We start from the raw sequence: 19,405 nt of genomic DNA, 5'->3' as shown, positions 1-19,405 counted from the left end.
TAGAGTAGAACCTACTTTTGCAAAAGACTGGAAATTGTCCAAAAATTGGGACAAACCAATATAATCCATGTGGTGTTAAGTTTTTCTATCCATATATCTTATTCATTTGTTATTGTTAATTACTTATCTGCTTGTAACCAACGGAAAGGAAATATCAAATAGTTCCTCTTTGAAAAACTTACAGAAAGATCGATTGATCTATATTTTTTCCTCATCATTTACTTGGCCCGCAACATTAGGTTAGTTATTTTTTATTTAGTAACTTTTATTTAAATAGATAGATGGATATAGATTGATTGTCTTCCCCTAGGGCTCAGGTTGAGTTGGTTCAACCTATGGAAAATCAATGTGCTATATAGCTTAGTCATCCAACAGAGGGATGAGATAATTATTCCCTTGGGTCGCTTTGAAGAAGATAAAGGAGACCTTTAGGCGAGGTAACCCTAGTTGTCCTTTGAAATGCCTCGAGGCTATGCTCCTTTTTCTCTAGCGTAGGTACTTCATCCTGGAGAATTTGAAACTTAGGTTGTCTGTGGCAGGAGACTTTATAAAATCCTCCTACGAGGTTTGTTAGCTTATACTCCACGATGTTTGATATGGATTATGTTACCTTTTCACCTTTCTTCCAATTATTCTTAGCCGAGGTAAATATTTGTAACGCCCCGCGTTCTCAATTTAGTTCTATTTTAAGTTTTAATATGGGCCTTTGGATTTTTCTCCTAAGGTGATAATTTTAATTCTTGGATCTTATAATTTTGGAGTTCTAATTTTGGATAAATTAGAATTTAAAGTTTAACTTCCGTTAGTTAAGATAAATTAAGTTTTTGAATTTTAGAAAGAGATTTTATTTAAATCTTAATTTAAGATTTTAAAAATTTAATTTTCCCGTTTGATTTTTATTATTGGGTTTTCAAATTAAAGTAATCTCTCAAATAAATTTTTCAAATCGTTTTAAAGTGGGTCTCCTTGTTAAAAAAGAAGGATTAGGGAAAAATCTCTCTTATTTAAGGTCATTAGCCATATTTTGGTTTAATAATATTGTTTTATTTTGGTAAATAAGAAGAAAAGAAAACAGAAAATGAAAGAAAATCAAAATAGGGTTTCATCTTCTCCTTTTCCTTCTCCCTTGTTGCCCTAGCCACCACCCCCTTCCCCTTCAGTTTTACGGTGACCTCTGACGACGGCGACGGTCTCCCCAAGGTGGCGACCACACGACCCACGACACGACGACTTCCGGCGCGACGGCAGGCCATCTCGAGTAGCAATGGCGATTGGATTTTCGACGTATTTCGACGCGGCGGCACACACAGCAGGTCACACAATTTCTTATCCTCTGGGAGCGTGTTCTGCAGTGGACGGCAGACCTGCAGCAGTAAGAATCGAGCAGACCCAACGCTCCCACAGTGTTTTAGTGGCGGTGCTTTCCTCTGGTGGCTCGTCTACAATTATAAGCGTGTGTCTGCAGCGTTGCCGATGTGTTTCCGATGAGTTCTACAGCAACCCACGGCCAGCAGCAATTTGTTAGGTTTTCGACAGGTTTCGATGCGTACCCACACCAAAACGAAGCTTGATTTGAGTTACCCACCCCCATTGGCATTGATTCAACGTTGCCAACTCTTATTCGGACCCAAATCGGTGTTACTCATCACTTTTCGGCATCGGACCGGCAAGCCTAAGGTCATTCGAACTCAGTTTTGGGAGCCCGAACCTCCTCGGCGTTGACCCACTCCTATTCCAAGAGGTTTTAGTGTGAGTTAGTAGGTAACGACTCACCTAAATTTAGTTTTGATTCGATTAAAGTGGTTTTAGGTAGTTTCTAACCCAAAAGCTTGGTATCTTTGTTTTAGGAAACCTTTCGGCGAAGCTTAGGAACGTTAGGTTTCTTGGGGTAAGTAGTTATTACTTGTGGGGATGTTTGTGGTTTGAATATGCATGAATTGCGTGGCATGTTTTATGTGTTTTCCTATATCTAGCAATGCTTATTGAATATCGATGTGGGATGTTTTTATACGAATGTTGTATATTAAGTGCTCCGGATGAACGGTGTTGGGCTTTAATGGTTAAAATTGGTGTGACTATGCTCTGTTATGACTAAACTCACTGTGGAGCTGCTGTTAAGAATTATTATGTTGGGATAACATATTGGAATTATTGACTCACTCTTGGTGTGTTGGATGTATTTATGGATTATTGATAGTTGTATTAGTGTAATGTCATGTCCATAAAGCATCTTGAGTTGTTGTGAAAATTGATATGTTGTGAAAGGATGTTTGGCATATTGTTTCATTGTTAGAATGTTGTTTATGTTGTGGAAGCATGCTAAATTGTATTTGTGAACTGAATGATGCATGGGTCATGGCTTAAGAAAGCATATAGTAGGACTCTGGTGAGAGTTGGTTATGTTTTGAAGTGAATGGGTAAGTGTCAGGGCTAGATGGCTGACACGTCACTAGTTGGGTATCGAGGCTTCGAATAGATGGTCGGGAGTCGATACGTCAACTCTGGACAAAGGTGAGTGTCGAGGCTTCGAATAAATGGTCAAGGGTCGATGCGATGAATCCTAGAGGGAAGGCAAGTATTGGGGCCTTGAGGGTAAAGGACAAGGATCAATATGTTGCAAAGTCATTGAGGCCTTGAATAGATGGTCAAGGGTCGATGCAACAGTTTGAGGCCTCGGGTAAAGGTTAGGGATTGAATGCCAAACACCATAGAGAAGTGTCAAGGCTCTGAATAGATGGTCAAGGGTCGGTACGACTTGAAGGAGTAAGCCTGGGAGGAATATGAGAGAGAATGAGTGAGTCGTGATGTGAGGATTGAGTTTTGGCATGTAGACTTCATGTTTAATTCAGTCTATATTAAATAAAGCATGATGACTTGTCAAGCATATCGTTTGAAATCCTTGTAAAGCATGTTGATTGTGCGTGACTCTTCAGGTAAAGGCTGCTTACTGAGTACTAGTTTTGTACTCACCCCCTTCCTTTTTCCCTAGGTTCTGCAGTTAATGAGGTAACGCACGGGAATGGTGATGGTGAGGAGGAGATTTGACGGAAAGAGACCATAGCACTGCGTTATTAATTTTCATGTTGAATAGGATAGTTGGAGTTGTTTCGTTTAGCTTGAGTTTGATGTTTTGTTAACTGTTTAGTTTTCTATTTAAGGAATGATTTAGAGTTGGGAATTTATTATTCTTTGAGAACTATAGTTTTGGTTATCTGTTCGGATTGTGGAAGTTGAAATTTATGGAAGGTAGCTATCGTTGTGCTGTTTCAAGGAGAAATAAAACTAGTGTTGACTTCGTTGATAAGAGTTGTTCAGTTGCTAATTTATGAAACTTAGTAAGGTTGCTTAGTTGAGGTCATGGAATAAAATGTAGTTATTCTATTCATTGTGTTGAGTTGATTAAGATGTTTCAGTAACGTGTCCCATTTGAGTGGTTTGACATTTGGGGGCGTTATAATATTGCTCCAGCCCAAGTCACTAGATGTTTTCTCATACATCTTTAGTATTATTTTATTGCTTTGCAGACTCTTTTTGTAGTTCAAAAGAACATTAAGTTGTTATTGATAACTCTTTGAAAGAGAGTTATTCTAGTAATTACTTTGGTAATTCTATGCGTAATAGTGAGATTGTGCGTTTAAATTGCTTGTAGGCTAAGAGGCACTGACACGGACACGCGACACGGACACGGTGACACGTCAATTTCCAAAAAAGTACGACACGACACGCTGGGGACATGTTATTTATTTATTTTTTTAATATATATATGTGTGTATATTTTATCATATTATCAATATTTAATACTATTTTTATCTTTAAACATCAACATAAATACCATAGGTCCATAACATTCATGCAATAATCAATGTCATAAACAATATCCAATATCCAATAAAACAAGTCTTACAAACAAAAACTATAAATCAAAATGGAAGAAAGCCTTCAAAACATTTTCCCCAACATTGTTAGCACCATCTTCACCAATTTGAGTCCCATCATCAGTAAAAACTACGGCTTCCAATTCTGGCTCATCCAAAGATAGACTAGCTATCTCAAGCATGCCTACATCCTCAAACGAATCAAAAGAATCTCCAGCGATGTCCCACAATTTTGTTTCTCATTTTTCATATTCTGGAGTTCTTCTTGATACAAGACGAAGATTGCTATGGATAAACACCAAGTCTTATGCACGTTGAGGTGCCATCTTGTTCCTCTTCAAAGAATGGACAAATGAATATGTACTCCAATTCTGCTCACAACACGAGGAAGATGAAGGTTGCACAAGTAGCTTCATAGCTAATGCCTGCAAAGTTGGTGCATAGGCACCATGGATGGCCCACCAACTCTTTGGATCCATACAATACCTTTCACGTATAGAATCACAGTCAGCAAACTCTGCCGCCATGGTAGAGAAATTGGCGAACTGCAAGTGTAATTTTGTGCGTTTCTCATTTGAACTAAAGTATATTATAAGGCATTTCATTCTCTCTCGAGTTACCTCAAAATCCTTATGTGGCGGCACTCGATTCTTGTCCTCTTGAAGCCACTGTTCACTATAATACCTATATAAAATTTTTAAAATATATCAAACTCTAAAGTGTGAATAGAAATGAATAAACATCTTGTTGGGTGTGTTACCCTAAACTCGTAATTTGTATTTTGTAAAACCAAATGTCTATTTAATAAAGTTTTATTCAATAAATTTGTTGTTGAATCATAGCTTTGCATTGTCCAAAATCCAATAAACTAAACATCCAAGGTTATTTTTGATGTAATCGGGACAGTTTATATACTGGGTATATAGTTGATATACGGGGTATAAATTTGATATACCCCTGATATATGAATGGATAATGTCCCGTGAATAACCTAAAGGGTCTATAGTATATGGATAAGGCTGGGTACCTTATCCTGGCAACACTATGGATACGACCCGCTCTGTAAAGGTTACAGACGACTCGATCCAGGTCGTTCGTGTGGAGACATGCGAGTGGGGGGGGGGTATCCTATACAATGAGTTTGTATAAGACCGGACTGCGAAATAGGCAATATTTAGATGTAACACCGTTAACTAATAGATTGCCATTTCTTAGGATGACCAGGCAACTCATTCTCAATCTTGAGGGAGTTATGGACTCCTGCCTGTGAGGACTCGTTCTTTGATCTGTATGGGTGAGAGTGGCCCGAGTCGCCGACTCAACATTCCTACCATTTTGGGGACGAGGCCGAGTGGGGAGCTGGGAACATAACTTCACAAGATGGAATTCACTCCTCCCCGACTTTAGGGGAGTAGATGAGTGTTCCCTGAAATGCTGACTCCGGGACTTGAACAAGGGGCCCCACCCTCTCATTGGCCGAGAGGGACTTCCGGTTATTGGTTGGACCATAACTGGGTTGTTCATTAGAGGAGCAGTGGTGTTTAAAGAGTAAGATGTAACTCAGGGGTAAAACGGTAATTTAACCCAACTTGAGTTACGAACACTCGTGAATGACTGACTCGTCATTAATGGTCATATATCCATGGACACGAAAACGTTCTGCAGTGAGAAGAGTGCAACTGCGGGTCTTTAGTGGAATGACCCGTAGTTAACGAATCTAGATTAACTCGGTCAATGAGTTTGACCGATTAATCTTGCATCGTTGGAGCTTCGGATCTGTAGGTCCATTAGGTCCCCTTGCTAGCTCATAACGGGTAAAACGAGGATCAAGTTTTTGGAATAATTTGAATTGTTCAAATTATTTAAGGGATTATATGTATATTGATACATTATTAATATATAGTTAATTGTGAATTAAAACTATATATTATGAGAGAAACTATTTGAATGAGATTCAAATAAAATTAATATGAATAAGATTCATATTAGAACTATAGGTTAAAAATAATGTGCATAAGATGTACATTAGAACTATAGATTATACGAGATCAATGTTATAGAATATGATTCTATTTTTGTGATAAATAATTAAGAGTTAATTATTTATTTGATTTATATATATATATTAATTATTAATTGGATTAATAATTAATAATTATTCATTAATTAATATGATTAATTAATAAATTAATTTTTATATTTTAATTATTATATATATATGTTATATATATTAATTATTTATATATAAATAAATATATATATTATTATTAATATTATCAATATTAATAATATTAAACTCCCCTGCAAGTGGGAGGTTAGTGTGACGTGGGGAGTTGCCCCACGTCACCACTTCTGTTTTGTTTTTGCAATTCTGCAAAAACACAAAACACAGAAGAAGAACGCAAAACCCGTTTTCTATCTATCAAGAAGAACTCTCTCAATCTCTCCCTCTCGTTCCAAATTTTTGCTCCTACCAGCACGATCCCGAGACCCAAGAGGATAGCGAGGAAGAAATAGTGGTGGTGTTCGAGGAAAACTAGTTGAAGAAACGTTCTTCAAAGGTAAATTTTCTCTGTATTTTTCTTCTGTAAAATTCGGTTTTGTATCCCGAAAATCAGCAACGAAAATCTGTTTCCACTCCGGGATTCACATCCCTTCACATCTAAGATGTAGTTCTAGAGTACCTTGGATTTAGAGAGTGCACCAAGAAATGCAGTGGAGTATTATTTTTATTCCAACGATCAATCAAAATTTGATGCACTACCTCATAAAAGGATGAAACTTCATCCAGATGCTTTCCTTCATGTTTGTAGATTGCTACCTTAACTTTCTCAATCATAGTGTCCCACATATCATATACCAAATGAAGACAAGGTCTGTCTGTATCACACGCTCTGATCATATCATATATGGGTCTAGTAAAAGAAAGAATATAATTGATCTTATCCCACCAAATATCATCAAGTACCAAATCTTTCACATGCTTTGCTTTCCTCACATCGTCTTCTCTATAGCATGCCCATTTATCGCTAATCACCATAGCTTGCAAACTGCTCTTAATAAGCTTAAATCTTTTAAGCATAATGATTGTGGATGCAAAACGTGTTTCTGCAATGGAAAGCAACTTCAGAGACAAATTCATTGAACATAGCAAGCCTCATGGAATGGTTCATGATAAAATTCTTCACAACCATTACATCACCGGAAACTTCAGAAATCCAACTACACTCATTAAACACATCTTCATTACCTTCAATGTTTCTTACAGCACAAATATTCTTCAAAGCAAGATTCAAAGTGTGAACTACACATGGTGTCCAGACTATGTTTGGAAACTGTGACTCAATAATCTGTCCTGCAGCTTTGCAATTTGGAGCATTGTCAGTGATTATTTGGACTATATTTTGATGTCCCACCTCATTTATAACTTCTTTAAGCAAATTTGCTATGAAATATTTATCTTTAACCTCTCCAGAGCAATCTACAGCTTTAAGAAACATTGGTCCTCCTTCAGTAATTGCCATAAAGTTTATTAAAGGTCTTCTCTGTGAATCGCTTCATCCATCACTAACAATACTTACTCCCTTTGTACTCCATGTGCTTTTGATAGGTTGTAACAATCTCTCAATATTAGCCTTTTCTCTTTGAAGAAGTGTTGTTCTCAACATATTATACCGCGAAGGTAGATAACCAGGCAATTGGTTGTTTGCAGCAAACATAAATGCACTCACATAATGTGGATTTCTAGCCAAATGGAAAGGCAAACCTGAGGAATAAAACATCCTTGCAATTTCAGAGTGCAATTGATCACGGGTTGCCATCTTAAATGACTTCTCAAGGGCACTAATACTACCTTTTCTTTTCTTATGTTCCATTGAAAAGGAATAGCTACTCGTAGCTCCAAAGGATTGAGATTGGCTATGGGATGAAGGTGGTAAAGGAACTCTTTTAGAAGCATTCTTTTCCTTATAAATTTTTGCTTCATCTTCCAACTTTTGCATTTCAGTGAGATCTTTTGGGGTAACCTTCCGACACACTCCAATTCCATAACCATTTAATTTCATAAGGTGCGCCCTAACTCTTGTATATGAACTTTTCTTCATTTCTTGGCAAAAATTACATTGGCAAGACATATTTCCACCTCCCTCATTTAACCTTTGATTTTTTGTCACATATCGCCACAACGGTTTCGTTTCATCTTCAATATTGGAGGAATTTATTGAAGGTAATTCATTTTGACTAGAAGAGGACTCCATCCTATATTAAATTAACATAAATATATTTAATATAAAAAAAACAGAATGCTGTAAATAAAAAACAGAATGTTATTGATAAAAAAAAACCAGAATGTTAGAAGAAACAGAATGTTGAGATTCTTTCATACTTAAAACATAAGTAAACGCCTAAATGTTGAAACATACCTTGTAGCGTGAAGATATCCGAAAGAAAAGGAAGAAATCCAAAAGAAAAGGAAGAGGAACTCGAGGCCCCGTGCGTGAATAGCGGGAAGGAGGTGAAGAAAAACGAAGAAAATGAAGGATGAATCGACCTGTACGTGAAGAGCGTGGGGAAGGAGGTGAAGAATTTTTTTTTCTTTTGACCTTGGATGCATGAATCCAAGAGGGGGAAGAGAGAAGTAAAACTTTACATAACCCTAATGGGTTTTGGGCCTATTAAAAAATCATATTGAAGCCCAATATTGACGGCGTGTCCCGTCCGTGTTAGACGCGTATTGACAGCGTGTCCAACGCGTGTCCGAAAATAAAAAAAATTAAAAAATTTCGGACACCTTAATTTCTGGTGTGTCCCGTCCGTGTCAGACGCGTATACGGCGTGTCGAACGCGTGTCCGAAAATAAAAATAAAAATAAAAAAATTTCGGACACCTTAATCGCATGTCGGCCGCGTGTCGACGCGTGTCGGTGTCCGACATCGACACCCCGCCCATTTTGGCATGTCGGTGCTTCCTAGCTTATATGAGTGGGGAAATGAGTGAAAAGTAAAATAGTATGCTTTAACTCCTTCATTTGATAAATTGGCATAAGTTCCTTCGTATTTTCCCCCTTTTTTTCTCTTGTGTGTAGGAAACAAAACTGAAGAAATGAATCGGTGGGAATGCAGTTGAGGCAGAAGAGAACGTAGGAGCGTTATCATACCAGATCATACAAAGCTAGAGCAATCGTATGCAACAACATGTGATCAGAGCGCAGTAACTGACCTATAAGGCATATTCACTGTGCCCATACAAGAACCAACTATTGGGTTTTATTCCATAAACTTGTTGTTCGTAAATATAAAATAAATATTTATTCACTAGAGTTGTTATTGATGTTTCTTTTAAAATTACATTAACTCAAATCCAATAAACTAACATCTGAGGTTATGTCGTGTAACTAAAACAGTATATAACTGATATACAGTGTATATTTAATATACATGGTATATATTTGATATATAGTGTATATATCTAATGTACAGTATATATTCGATATAACAACTAAATAATGTTCCAGTAATAACCTAAAGGGTATATAATATATGGAGTAGGGTTGGGTTCCTTATCCTGGTAACACTTGGATACAACCCACTTTGTAATTCTTGCAAATGACTTAATCCAAATCGTTCATATGGAGACATACAAGTAAGGGTATCATACGCAATGAGTTTGCATAAGACCGGACTGCGAAATAATTAATTGTTAGCAGTAATACCGTTAACTAATAGATTATTATTTAATAGGTCGACTAGTTAACTCAATCTCAAAGCCTGAATGAGTTATGGACTCCTGCCTATAAGGGATCATCATTTGATTTATATGGGCGAGAGTGGCGGGGGCTGACTTAATATTCCTATCATTTTGGGGACAAGACCAAATGAGGAGCTGAAAACATAACTACACAAGATGAAAATCACTCATTCTCGACTTAGGGTAAGTAGATGAGTATTCTCTTAAGAGCTGACTTTGGGACTACAACAAGGGGCCCCATCCTCCTACTGGTTCGAGAGGGACTTCTATTTAATGGTAAGGTCATAAAAAGTTGTTCATTAGAGAATCAGTGGTACTTCAGGTGAAAGATGTAACTCAAGGGTACAACGATAATTTGACACAACTATAGTTACGAACACTTGTGAATGATTGACTTATTGTTAATGGTCAATATCCATGGAAGCAAAAATTCTACAGTGCAAAGAGACAACTGTGAGTCTTTAGTGAAGTGACCAACAGTTAACGAATGTTGGTTATTTTGGTTAATGAGTTTAATCACTTAATTTCGTATTTTTGGAGCTTATAATCTGTAGGTCCATTAGGCCCCCCCGCTAGCTCACAACAGGTAAAACAAGAATCAAAAGTTTTTGAAAATTTTGAATTGGTCGATTTATATGAGGGCATGTACGTTAATTGTATAAAATACGATTAATATAATGTGTGTGGATTCATTTATAATGTATATGGATATATTATAATATAAAGTTAATTTTGAATCAGATTCAAACATGATTAATATGAATTAGATTCATATTAAAACTATATGTTAAATTAATGTGCATGAGATTCATATTGAAACTATAGATTATGAGAGAGATACACATTGGAATATGATTCAAATAAAGTATTAATTAAATATGTGATATTTAATTAAAGTTAATTAATTAATTTGAGTAATTAATTCATTGGGTATTTAATTAAATTAAATCAAATTATATTTTGATTTAACTTAATTAACTAACAAATGGAAGGAAGTGAGAAGTGTTTGAGTGGGAGGTTACTTCCTCCTTACTCCTCCCCATCTATATAAATGCATTGAATTACACTTTGGCATGGTTGATGGTTTTTGGTGTTTTTTTGGTTGGAAAACAAAACCCCAACTCTTTCTAAAGCTAGCTCTCTATCTCAAATCAAAACTTCACTCACTTTCAATAGTTGGTTCCGACAAACCGATGCTTGCAAGAGAATAGCGGGAAAGACTTTTTGGTGGCGTACTGGTTCGACATTGTCGTTTTTTTAAAAAGTGTCTTCAAATGTAGGTTTCTCTACTTCACTTTTATAATGCATATATTTCTTTTCTTCGTTGTATTTCTAAAACAAAAGCGAAGCACAAGCATTCACGCCCTTCCGCTGCAGGATTCGATCCTTTCACCAGGTAGATGCCCTAAAATTAGGACCCGATATAAAATGAGTAAGGGTGCCACAAGTGACAGACACACAAATCCTAAGAGAATAATTATTCCTTGCGTGGTGCTGAAGACAAGGGGAGAATTATCCATTTTTGGCGGAGCTGACAATAAGGTTAGAGCTGCTAGTTTTACGATTAACTGGTATCCTCTCGGAGCTTAATAGTGCTCTTTCACGAAATGTGTTACTTGTTTTATTTACCCATTGTATTTCTCACCTACCTCATGAACTAAACTCAATTTTCCAAAGAGATTCTCTGCTGTAGTTGCAAACAGTGACGTTTTAGTTGATTTCATCTGCTGATAAGTATAATTGTGCTTTAATTTCTATCTTACTGATTTTTGCTAGCCATTATCAGTTTGTTAGCTCTTTTATAATTCGGTGGGATATACAAGTAGTGTGATTGCTCCATTTGTAGTTAGCTACTTTTTTTAGTAGACTTGTGGGTGCTTGGGCATAAGGTCCCCTAATCGTGTTTATAAACTGCTCTTTATACTTAGGTATTTAGCAATGGAAGTTGTAAATATTATTTTATGGGTGTTTCTGAAGGGAACCGTGTCGGTTTGAGCATCAATCGCGATTTCATGCTAGAACGTCGTTTGTGAGTGAATGAAAGCTTGAAGGATCTCCTCTGTCTTAATCCCATTTATGTTTCCCTTAATTCACTATTTGTGCTAGAGTTTTTCTTTCTGCGACATCTGTTAGGTTGTAACTTTTTCTCTTTGTGTAACGCCCCGCGTTACTCAAGTTAGATTAACCTCGAGTCTCGGGGTTCTTTTCTTAGAAATTATTTTAATTTACTTTAATTGTTCTATTTCATTTTTTAGCTGCTATGGTGTTTCCTTTGAGTTTATTGGCTTTTATGTATTTATTTATTTATTGTTTAACAAAGAGTTTGTTTTCTTTGGTAATTGTCTTGGGTCGTTGGGCTGATTGTGTAATTCTATTATTGGAAATAATCAAGCTTAGTGATGTTGGGAACTAGAATTCTAATTTTTGGTCCATGGGCTTTGTTTTTTTAACAAAAAAAGGAATTGGGTAAGTGGGCTTTCAATTCAAAACAAATAAGAAAATAAGGGGAAACCCTAACACCCCTAGTCCCTCTTCTTTTCGTGAACCACCAGCCCCCCCCCCCTTTTCTTTTTCTTGTTCTCGCATTTTCCTTCCTTCACCGTCGATACCAGTCGTCCCACCCCTCCCTGACACCTGTACCGATGATCGGCGACCCCCGTCCTTAGCGGCGTACCACCTCCGACGAACGGCAGCAGGCGACTAGACTTCGGGCAGCAGCAGGCGGTGGCTCTACTGCGTGTGGCGGGATTCCGGGGTGTTTTTTCGACGGCACAGCCCCTAGAGGTCGGGTTTGATCTCCCGTGGTGGTCGGGAACCTCGGGCGTGGATCGTCGCTACACACAACATCGTTGGTATCAGTTGGTGAGTTTTATTGATGCAAAAGCACTAACAGTAGCAGTTTGTGGCATTCGACATCTACCCATAACCGTTAGAAGCTCGATATACGCAACCCACATCCATTCGAGTTAGGTCTGAGTTACCCGCACCTAAACGAAGTCGATTTTGTGGTAATGGACATTTCAAGACTCATTATAATGGATTTCGATGGCTGGAATTTTTATTTGAATTATTGTTGTTTGTCTCTTGATGCTTAAGTGTTGAATCAACGCAAGATTTAGGAGCGTAGCAGTGTGGAAGTCGCACCAAGGGTCGGGTGTGTGCATAATGAGTGTCATTGAAATGATTTCTTGATGAACTTTACTATATTTGTGCATCTTTATGTATGTAAAAATAATTGGACATGTTTCGAGAACATATAAATGTTATTGATGGGTTGCATTTTTGCTGAAGGGTTGTTTGAGATTAAATGACATGATTTTCTCATGATTTACTTGCTGGAAGATTTGTTATAAAATGTTGGGACATGCTTGATGTGGTTTATTCATGATATCGTGTGCTGAAAATTTGTTTGTGATATGTTTTAACTATCTTGACGCCGTTCTTCGTGGTATAAAGTGCTGAACTTATTCTTATAATATGTTTGGATACTCTCGTCGTGATTCTGCATGGTATGAAGTGTGGGAAAATGCTGGTATGGACTGGTTGAGTTTTCTTGTCATAGTCCTACTTGTAAGAACATTATGGATCACGAGGACCGTTACTTTTGTTGGGTACTATGTCCTAAAACTCGTAGTTTGTAAACAATGAACATTAATGTGAGGTTATTCAAACAAATGTTGTTAAATGAAAGTGAATTTGTTTTTTAATAAATCCAATAAACTACGAACCCTTGGCTATTATAATGAGTACTTGGACTTTATGTGGAGACATAAACTGGATCAAGTTCAAGTAAATAGTCTAAACAGTTTATAGTACATGGATCAAGTTGGGTACTTTTTCCTGGAGACACTATTGAATACGGCCTGCTTTATGATTGTTACAAATGTTATAAGGTGTCATAAACGAAGTGATCCTGATTCGTTCGTGTAGAAACATGTGAGCGGGGGTGTTCTACACAATGGCATTGTGTAAGACTGACCCTGAAATTATCACTATTACGTATTAACACCATTTACGGATAACACTAATTAATTTCGTTTATCGATGACCTAAATAACTTGATCTAAATCCTGAGCCATCTATGAACTCATATTTATTCGGGATTCTCCCTTGATCTGCATAGGTGAGAGTAAGCTCATCAGCGTTGCTCAATATGCCTCCCATTTCAGGGATAAGACTGGGTAGATAGTTGAGGACATAGAATTAGTAAGACGGAATTCACTCCTACTCGATTTAGGGATAGTAGAGAGGTGGCTGATCCCGGGTCTTGAACAAGGGGCTCCATCCTCTCACTGGCCCGAGAGGAATTGGATTTAGTGATTTGATCCTAAATCAATTGTTCATTAGAGGGATAGTGGTACTTAAGGAGAAAAGATGTAACTCAGGGGTAAAACGGTTTTTTTTTACCTAGCTGAGGTAACGAACGACCTGTGAAGGATCAACTTACTGATGACGGTTATATCGAATGGACACAAATATATCTACAGTGAGGGGAGTGCATCTACCGGCTATAGTGGACAGTCCTGTTAGTTAACGAATGTTGATTAACTAAGTTAAAGAGTTTGATCAATTAGTCTCGAATCATTGGAGCCCATGATCTGTAGGTCCAACGGGTCTCCATGCTAGCTCATAAAGGATAAAATTGATGAACTAGGTGAAGCAAGAATTTGAAATGTTCAAATTCGGTTTTTAAGAGAATATTGTATTTTATATGAGATATAATATATAATCTAATTGACATTTAATTATTGTGGAGAGTATGACTTATTTAAATTAGTTTTAAATAAGTTCAAAGCAGGAAAAAGAGTTGTAATTTGATTAATGTGATTAATCAAGCTTAGGTGTCAAGGACCAATTAATATGAGATATTGATTTAGCTTGGTTTTTGTTTTAATAGAAAATTGATATTTCAATTTTTGTTTTTATAAAAATTAGTTTGATCAAAGTTGGATTTTCCCACTAACTAGTGGTTTTTGAAGTGTTTCTTCAAGGCAATGACACCTATCTTTTACATGCTAGTGGAGTTTGAAATAGAACGCATGCAATGCATGTCTTTGCATGCATTTGGTCTTTATATAGGTGATGAAGATCACTTGGATAAGGCTAATTCTTACTTGCATAAGTGCAGAATTTTTCCACTCAAATTTCTATTGTCTTCTCCTAGCCATTAGTGTTTCCCTTTGTTTTCACTCAAAATTGGGTCCCACAACCGTGTTCATCAACCCGAGGATAGCACAGATTTGTCGTTGGTGGTCCCATTGAGTTAGGAGAAGAAGTTATAATGGAAGTCTTCAAAGGTATAAAGTTAATCTTTTCGCTTTACCTTTTTCATCATTTTTCCAAGCATGCTCATTTTAGTTAAATTGCTTCATTAAGTGTATTATGATCCTTAGCTTCCGCTGTGCATGTCTAAGAGTTCCATCAACTTTAGTATATTATATGTTGTAGAAACTGTTAGGGATTGATTGTTGAGGTCTGTGCCTATAAAATGCATGTTATCGCTTGGCTTGAATTACTATTGTTGTGTACAATATGGTGGGGCTATTCTGAAAAAAATGTCAAGTTGTGAGACCATGGGATTGTGATGCTTTGATGTCCTGTAGAACGGCTTGGTGTGGGCAAATGTTGCGGCTGGTGGTTGAGGTATAGTACTTTAGTCCCGACTGGGATAGGGAGTGGAATGTGGGATGACGTATTATCACGTCACTACTAGGGAATCGAGGCTTCGAATACAAACGGTCCAGGGTCGATAGGCCAGTCTTGGTAGAGAGGAGTGTCGAGACTCCGGGTACAAAAGGTCGGGGGTCAGCATGATTAATTTGCTGATGCGGAGTACTGGGTCTTGACGTGGTGGCAGTCAAGGGCCAATACACTGAGTAGTCGTCGAAACCTTGAGGATAAATGTCAAGGACCGATGCACAGTTCGAAGCCTTGGGGAAAAATGGCAAGGTCGAACACTAAGTTTCTGTAGGTGAGTGTCGGGGTCATGGGGATAAATGTGAAGGGCCGATACGACTCGAAGAGTTAGACTTGGAGGACTAACATAGTGTGATGGTTATGAGCAATAGTTCAACGCCTTGGGGATAAATGGCAAGGTCGAACACCAAGCTTCTGTAGAGGGATGTCGGTGTCTTGGGGATAAATGTCAAAGGCCAATACGACTCGAAGAGTTAGACTTGGACTACTAACATGGGATGTTGGGTGAGTAGCAACTCGAGGGAGTTAGAGACTAGCGGGTCGTGTGGTCGAAGTCACGAGAGTCCTAGCATTTGGATGTTTATGTGGGAATGTTAATTTACTGTTACTACTTCTCGATTATTGATTCTCTAGTTATTGTGTTTGATGTTTGCTGTGATTACGAGCATGTTGTTTTATGAATAGTTAGTGAGAGCTACTTACGGAGTATTTTATATACTCACCTCTCTCTACTTTGATTGTTTCACGTGTAAACAGGACCCTTGACCGTGGTGATGATGTGGAGGAGGCTTGACCGAAGAGGGACCACTAGCTGCGTACTTTTGTCTAGGATAGCGGAATTATAGTTTAATTGCTAGGAGTATTAGGGACTTATTGTTAGTGGTGTACTAGATATTGTTGTTTTGACTCACGAAACGTTATTCTTCTTTTTGGTGAACCGTTATTTTTAATTATTTGAGTCTCTAATGTACCTTGGGTTTGTTGAACAAATTGATTGTTCCTTTTCTCTTTATGGACTTACTAGCCACTGAGCCATACATGCGTTCTTTAGGAATTGGTTGTAGTACGAACCTCATGGTTGTCCTTACAATATATAATTGCTTTATGTATTTTTGGTTGGAGAGGGGCTGAACAGGGAAGGTGATAGCATTACCTCGAAATTTCATGTCGAAATTTCGGGGGCATTACACTTTATGTTTCCCTTAATGGGAGGTGGTGAATAGGTAATATGTTAATGTTACCTCATTTTCGTAGTGAAATTCGGGGGGCGTTACACTCGAAGTCATTTTACACACTTTAATGTTTAATCATTTCGAGTTAGAAAAGAATCACTTGATAATATTTTATTTTTGTATTATTGGTATTATTAAGAACGATTTCGACCTTGTTATACCATAATTGGCGAGTATAGTTTGCACTTGCACTTGCATTCACAGTGGTTATGTACACCCTATAGTCACATGCACAAAAATGGTGGTTATAGTACGAAAATAATTACTAATTTCTACATCTGAAAAAAATATGGTTTTTGTTCGTCCCTGTTAAAAATCGTTTAGAGTCGTACTTGATATGAGATAAGAAATGGGGGACAATAGATCTCTTTGTTGCAGACCTCTCTTTTACTTCAACTCTTGGGGACCCTATTTAGGAGAACTAAGAAATTAATTAACTCCAAACATCTTATGGTTAGGTTGATCCAATACTCCACAAACTCTATTTTGGACATCACTTTCCCAAAATAGCATCATTTGACATTTTCGTCCACCTTACTGAGTGTTATAATGATCTGGTAGATCACGTATCATAAGCTGTTTGGGTAGTAGTTTGCCATATCTTTTGGCTCCTTTGCTTTTAGAATAAGCACTGTTAAGATTTTATTAAACTCTTCAAGATTTTCAAGTCCATTTAATACTCTCAAGCATATATTTATTGTTTCTTCACCTAATATATCCCAATGTTTTTTTTTTAGAAAAGTGCATAGGTATCGTCGAGTCCTGGTTCTTTCATAAGGTGCATGCCTTTGAGAGCTATCTAGATTTTTGCACTATAATAAGCTTTTGTGAGTTCTATGTTTTGGTCCTATGTAACTTTCCTCAGGATTCAGTCCATGTTTTGGTCATATGTAACTTTCCTCAAGATTCAGTCCATGATCATATAGATTTCCTCCTCTTTCAAGTTTGACGTTGATAAGAAAATCTATTTGAAGTAATTGGTAGCTATTGCCTCAATTTATTCTACTGTGGTGCACCAAATACCTCTCTTACCCTTGATGCCAAAAATCTTATTTCTTTTTTTCCTCTAAGAGGCCCTTGGATGAAACCATTTAGTGTTTTTGTCTCCCTACTTGGGTCATTCTTCCTTAGACAACCTTTGTTGCTAGTATACTTCATCTTCATCTGATAGGTGTTATAGCCCTTTGTTCGGTCCATTTGCTGTATTAGTTCGTCTCTTTTAAGAGTTCAAGGTTTCTAATATGTTTATTTGTCGTGTGATTGCTCATTTTATCGAATTGCCAAGGTGTCTTTTATTCCAATTGTCCATCTACTTTAAGCCGACTTCAAACTTATTGTGGTAGGCTTTTATATTTTTTTCATGATCTTGGTGACATGTTCAAAATATTTTTGTACTCTTAAAACTTTGCCTAATGACTTTCCTCAAACCAATGGGATCTGCGATGACATGTTCTTGCCATTTCTTCATCCATTCTCTAATCTGCTATAATAAGTAAGTGATCTGAGTTATTGAAGCCCAAATGTCCTACCATTAAATTTTTATATCTGCATAAATGGTTGAGAATCCATATATATGAATTAAATTTACTCAACCCATCAGCTTAAACTTTTGGGTTGAGTGTGGTTCATAAACACTGTAATTGATCAATGAGTGATCTAATCTTTGTAAGATCGTGTTACCTAAAGATTTATTTTTTATCCTTCACCATGTGAACTCATTCCCCACATGGCCTAAATCTAGGACATTGCAATGCAACAACTTCATAGAAGGTGTTCATCTGACTCAGATTTCTATTTGTAGCTCCCTTTTTTTCCAAGTCCACAACAATTTTGTTAAAGTTGCTTCCTGTGATCCACAGGAAGTCATTAATTGCATGTAATTTTCCATCAACTCCTAGGCCAAATCTGGTTGCTCTATTTTAGATTTTCGAATAATCTAATGAAACCTTTGTCTCTTCAGCTAACCTTCGTAGTAGTTTCAATATGGCGTGCAAAACATCACAAAATATTCAGGTTTAGCTCTTTTGAACCACATTAACATAAGTTTACCGGTTTTTCCTTTCCTAGCAGCAGAAAAACACTAATTCAAACATAAATGTTTTCTCATTTTTTCACTAATATATTTTGTACACATTGTCTCCATAAGAAGAACTAGATCAAGTTTTGTGCTTTGTACTACATGACATAGCACTTGAAATTATTGGAGGTTACCCAACCCTCAAACATCCCAAGATAAGATTTTCATATCTATCTGTATTATTACTTGTGTGTAGGCTTGTCTTATCTATTGCTTTTGCTAATATGAGCTATAATTGCATTTCTTACCGCATTAAATTACTTATTTGTCATTGTCATTGTTTACCTTCCCCAAAGGTCCATCCATTATTGCTTCGTCGCTCCTCTCGTAATTTTCCTAGTGCTTTGTTTATTGTTTGAGTCGAACCACTGATCTTTAGCTTCTATTTTTGTTGGACTTTTTGTTAAGGACAACGGTACCTCAAGTGTCCCACGTATCTCCACGATGATATGATTGTTGGGTGTGTTGCCCTAAACTCGTAGCTTGTATTTTGTAAAAACAAATGTCTATTTAATAAAGTTTTATTCAATAAATTTGTTGTTAAATCATAGCTTTGCATTATCCAAAATCCAATAAACTAAACATCCAAGGTTATTTGTGATGTAATCGGGACAGTATATATACTGGGTATCTAGTTGATATACGGGGTATATATTTGATATACCCCTGATATATGAATGGATAATGTCCCGTGAATAACCTAAAAGGTCTATAGTATATGGATAAGGCTAGGTACCTTATCCTGGCAACACTATGGATACGACCCGCTCTGTAAAGGT

At 37.0% G+C, this 19,405-nt stretch overlaps 2 long non-coding RNA genes and 1 pseudogene across 2 annotated transcripts; 2 read left to right on the top strand and 1 right to left on the bottom strand.

The window, feature by feature from the left end:
- Positions 1-1,072: 1,072 nt before the first annotated feature.
- LOC111021998 (uncharacterized) lies at positions 1,073-3,381 on the top strand. Its single transcript, XR_015792142.1, has 3 exons — positions 1,073-1,761; positions 1,848-1,888; positions 2,990-3,381. It is a non-coding gene; the product is annotated as an uncharacterized LOC111021998 (long non-coding RNA).
- Positions 3,382-3,913: 532 nt separating this feature from the next.
- On the bottom strand, positions 3,914-8,131 carry LOC148210364 (uncharacterized; annotated as a pseudogene).
- A 4,032-nt stretch (positions 8,132-12,163) lies between these two features.
- LOC148210363 (uncharacterized) lies at positions 12,164-16,329 on the top strand. Its single transcript, XR_015792370.1, has 2 exons — positions 12,164-14,917; positions 16,074-16,329. It is a non-coding gene; the product is annotated as an uncharacterized LOC148210363 (long non-coding RNA).
- The last annotated feature ends 3,076 nt before the right edge of the window (positions 16,330-19,405 follow it).

This window comes from Momordica charantia (assembly GCF_013281855.1).
Source record: "Momordica charantia cultivar OHB3-1 chromosome 7 unlocalized genomic scaffold, Mcharantia_2.0 BLBB01000007.1, whole genome shotgun sequence".
Taxonomy (NCBI): Eukaryota; Viridiplantae; Streptophyta; class Magnoliopsida; order Cucurbitales; family Cucurbitaceae; genus Momordica; species Momordica charantia.
Note: the sequence above shows the minus strand (reverse complement) of the source record. Positions and strands in the feature narration are given on the sequence as shown.